Source organism: Tenrec ecaudatus, chromosome 8 (genome assembly GCF_050624435.1).
Source record: "Tenrec ecaudatus isolate mTenEca1 chromosome 8, mTenEca1.hap1, whole genome shotgun sequence".
Taxonomy (NCBI): domain Eukaryota; kingdom Metazoa; phylum Chordata; class Mammalia; order Afrosoricida; family Tenrecidae; genus Tenrec; species Tenrec ecaudatus.
In genome coordinates this window covers 77,112,703-77,117,838 of record NC_134537.1, presented here as the reverse complement: position 1 = coordinate 77,117,838, position 5,136 = coordinate 77,112,703, and the positions used below count along the sequence as shown (strand labels likewise).

The window sequence follows — 5,136 nt, the reverse complement described above, 5'->3', positions numbered from 1 at the left end:
TAGACTGCATCCCAAGAAGCAACCAAGGCACATAATAGTTAAACTATCCAACTTTGAGGAAAAGGAGAAAAATCATGAGAGCAGCTAGCGAAAAACAAGCTGTCACATATAAAATTTCCCAAATAAGAATATGCCCAGACCTATCAGCGGACACTTGGAAGAATAGGAGAGAGTGGAGTAACATATTTGAAAAATTGAAGGAAAACAATGTAAACCCAAGAATACGCTACCAAACCAAATTTTTGATCAAGACAGATACAGAAGTAAGAGTATTCCCAGACAAGGAAAAATTCAAAGAATATGTTAGAAGAAACCCAGCTCTATAAAAGATCCTTGCCAACCCAGTATTGGCAGAAGAACAGCACTCACCAAGCATTAATAAGAGACAGCCACATAGAACAACCCCTCCCAGAGGGAAACAAAGAGAAAATAGCCCCGAAGATATCATTGGCTTAAGTGTGGAAAGAAGTCAAGAATGAACCACTCACAGAAGAACGTATGCACAGCACTCTGATAAGAAAGGGAGGTAGGAAAACACCCAACACAAAAGGTATGAGATGATATCATAGAGTCCACAGATGTAGAAAATAACCTTGAATATCAATGCACTGAACTCAGGAATTTAGACTGAGGCTAGCAGACTGGCTTAGAAAACACAACCCATCAATTTGCTGCCTATAGGAGACATATCTCAAGACTACAGACAAAAATAGGCTGAGAATCAAAAGCTGGAGAAAGGCAAACCAAGCAAACAGCAATTTAAAAAAAATCAGGGGTTGCATTCGTAATCTTGGATAAACTGATCTCAAGGTACAAACCATAAAAAGAGATAAGGAGGGACATTATATAATGCTCAAGGTAACTATAGACATAGAACTACTAAGCATTGTAAACATATATTCCCCAAACAAGAGGCCAGCTGAATACATCAACCAAATACTCCAAAAGATGAAAAAAGAAATCACAGCCTCAACAATTACATTTGGTGATTTCAATGCACTGCTTTCTGAGAAAGATAGGTCACAGGGAAAGAAACTCAATAAGAAAGCTAGAGATGTAAACACTACAATTAGACAATTTGATCTGATAGATATTTACAGAGCTTTTTGTCCCAATACAAAAATTCACATTCTTTCAAGACCCCCTGGCACATATTAAAAGATAGACCACATGCTGGGGCATAAGGAGAACCTGCATGCATTTAAACACATTGATAACATACAGACCTTTCTCTCCAACCACTGAGCCACAGGCTGGAAATCAACAAAAGGAAGATGAAGCAAACAATTGGAGAATGAATAGCTCTTTGCTACAAAATGAATATGTACTGGCCCAGATCAGAGATGAATTTATGAAATTTTGAGAAACCAACAAGAATGTGAGCACAATGGAGCAAAACTTATGGGACACAGCAAAGTCAGTTATCAGAGGAAGTTTCATAGCAATACATGCACACATGAAAAAGTAAGAAAGACTTCTGATTGATATACTGGCAAAAAACTTACAACAACCTTAGCAGAGTCAACAAGACAATACTACTAATAGCAAAAATAAAAGAAATAATAAAAATCAGGGCTGAGATTCGGGACAGGGAAAACAAGAAAACTACGAAAAAAAACCAATGCTGCTAAAAGTTGGATTTTTGAAAGGATAAACGGAATCGGCAGACCACTGTCAAATCTAACCCAAGAAAGGAGGGAACAATAGCAAGGATGAGGGATGAGAGGGGGGACATTACAATAGACCCTAATGAAATCAAAAGGATAATTGCACAGTACTAAGAAGGACTATACTCCAATGAATTCAACAATTTAGAAGACATGGAAATATTTTCAGAAAGCTAATCCCTCCCTAGACTATTCCTGATGGATGTCAATAATCTCAACAGACCCATAGCAATAGAAGAAATAGACAAAGTTATCAAGGGATTACCAACAAAAAAATTCCCTGAATGAGATGGCTTTACAGGTGAATTTTACCAAGCATTCTGGGAAGAAATGACACCAATCCCACAAAAATTCTTCCAGAACATAGAAAAAGATTGCAAACTCCCGATCTCTTATGAAGCTAGTAAAACTCTGACACCGAAACCGGTCAGGGAACCCACAAGAATTGAGAACTACAGACCAATATCCTTAATGAACATTGATGCAAAAATTCTGAAAAGAATACTGGCCTTGCCCGCCCTCCCCTCCCCAGATGGTGATGTCGCGGCTCGCCGGAGGCCTGAGGCGGCTGTGGGCAGCACGTGGTACTGGGGCCTCAGCCTCGCTCCCTTTCGGCACCGAGATGCCCAAGAAAGCTGCTGCGACGAGCAAGGGTAAAAGTCAGATCAAGGAAGCCGAGAGACCACTTCCTCCCTCAGGTCCTGTGACAGTTGATCCTCAAGGTTGTGTCACCATAGCCATCCATTGCCAAACCAGGCGCCAAACTCAATGCTGTAACAGATTTGACGGCTGAAGCTGTCAGTGTAGCTATCGCAGCCCCTCCATCAGAAGGTGAGGCCAACGCCGAGCTCTGCCGCTATCTCTCCAAGGTTTTAGGACTCAGGAAGAGCGACGTGGTTTTGGATAAGGGTGGCAAATCTCGTGAGAAGGTGGTGAAGATTCTGGCCTCCACAACTCCAGAAGAGATCTTGGAGAAATTACAAAAGCAAGCCGAAGATAAATAGAGGCAAGAAATTTAAAAATATGTCCTTGAAAAATGTTTCTATTACTAACAGTGAAGAGGCTTTTAAATCGGAAAACATTAAATGTACAGAGAAGCATGGCCTATTTTTAATATGTTGAATATAGATTTTTTAATTTCTGGTCCAAAATGCGTTGGAGTATGTTGACCTGATTTCACTGCACTGTAAAAGAACAGAGCTGGAAAGGTCATTCACCATGGCCTGGTTTAATGCTTTGCGGTTTGTGGTGGGACTCCTGGTGCCCAGAGGTTGAGAGACTCCTATCAAGATCACAACTGGGCCTAGTGAGACCAGAACCCAATGCCCGTGGTTGCTAACTGAATGCAATTTATTTTGATTGTAAATTAAAACATCGTATTTCCACACACACAAAAAAGAATACTGGCCTTTAGAATACAAAAGCATATAAAACAAATAATTCACTACAACCAAGTGGGATTTATACCAGAGATGCAGGGATGGGTCAATGTATGAAAAACCATCAGTATCATTTGCCATATTGACATGAAAACTATAAGAACAACATAATATGGGTAGGTGAGGAAAAAGCATTCAATAACATTTTAAGATACTCAAGAAGATAGGAATGGAAGGAAAATTCCTCAAGATATTACTAGCTATATATGAAAAACCAACAGCCAACGTAGTAGTCAATAGAGAAAAGGCAAAGACAATCTCACTGAAAAGGGGGACCAGATGAGGATGTTGTTTGTCCCACTCTTATTTAACATTGTACTGGAGGTTTTAGCTAACAGCATAAGGCAAAGAAAAGACATAAAGGGTATTTGCCAGGGGTAGGAAGAGGTGAAACTATTGTTATTTGCAGATGATATAATGTTATATATGGAAAATACCAAAAGTTCCACAAGGGTAGTACTGGAAGCAATAAAGGAATATGGCAGAGTGGCAGGATACAAGATCAACAATAAGAAGTCTATCAGACTGCTATACACCAAAGACGAGATAAGACCAAAGAAGAGAAGATCAACAAGTTGGTTCCCTTCACAATAGCCAAGCACAAATTGAAATATCTAGGGATATACCTGGCTAAAAGAACAAAAGATGTATATGAGGAAAACTACATAACACTAATACAAGAAACCAAGAGTGACCTCATCAAATGGAAGAATATCCCATGTTCATTGATTGGAAGACTCAATATAGTAAAGATGTCAGTTCTCCCCAAGGCACTATATAAGTTCAATGCAATCCACATACAATTACCTTCATTTTCCTTCAAAGAAATGGAAAAACTGATTACCAACTTCATATGGAGAGGGAAGAAGCCCTGAATTAGCAGAGAACTCCTGAAGAAGAAGGACAGAATAGGAGGGCTTGCTTTACCTGACTTTAGCACATATTATACAGCCACAGTGGTCAAAACCACATTATTGGTATATGACAGTTACTCAGACCAATAGAAACAAACTAAAAACCCAGAAATAAAATTGTCAGCATACAGACAACTGATCTTTGATAAGGATTCAAAAATTATCAAATGGGAAGTAGATACTGGAAGTAGTGCTGGAAAAAAATGGATATCTAAATGCAGTAAAATGAAGGAGGATCCTTATCTCACTCTATGCACAAAAATAAACTCAAGATGGATCACAAACCTTGAGTGATACCCCGAACTATTAGGGCCATCAATGAGGGAATTCGTACTAACCTGAGAACTTTGGCACAGGGAATACATAGGCTACCTGAAATAGGGAAGGACACAAACACAGGGGAGGCATGAATTGACAAGTGGGATATACTTAAGATAAAACACCTTTGTACATCGAAAGAATTCACCAATTGAGTAATAAGAGAGCTGAAGGCCTGGGAAAACATATTGAGCAATGACACATCAGACAAAGGCCTTATTACTAAAATTTACAATACTCTGCTACCTTTCAAAAACTAAAAAAACGAATTGCTCACTGAGAAAGTGGGCAAAGGACTTGAACAGAAGATTCACAAAGGCAGAAATCAGAATGGCCAATAAACATATGACAAAAATTTCCAGATCATCAGCCATAAGAAAAATGCAAATTGAAACAACGAGATAGATACACCTTAACACCCTCAAATATAGCCTATTTCAAAAGACCAGAAAGCAGCAAGTGTTGGAGGGTCTGTGGTGAGATAGGAACTCTCATCCACTTTGGTGGACCTGTAGGCATATCCAACTACTATGGAAATAGATTTGCGATATCCATGACAGATGGAAATTGAGCTACCATGTTACCTAGTAACCCCCCAACTGGGCATATACCCAGAAGAGGCAAGAAACAAACCACAGCCAGGCATCTGTGCTCCAATGTTCATCACGGTCTGTTCACAATTGCAAGAAGTGGGAAACAATGCACATTTCCATCAGTGGATGAATAGATCAAAAAATGGTGGTACATACATACAATGGAGTACAACGTATCGCTAAAAAGCAGTGATGAACACAGGAA

The 5,136-nt window shown here is 39.3% G+C and overlaps 1 pseudogene; it reads left to right on the top strand.

Moving 5' to 3' along the window:
- The first annotated feature begins 2,192 nt into the window (after nucleotides 1–2,192).
- LOC142454358 (UPF0235 protein C15orf40 homolog pseudogene) lies at nucleotides 2,193–2,763 on the top strand (annotated as a pseudogene).
- Nucleotides 2,764–5,136: the final 2,373 nt, after the last annotated feature.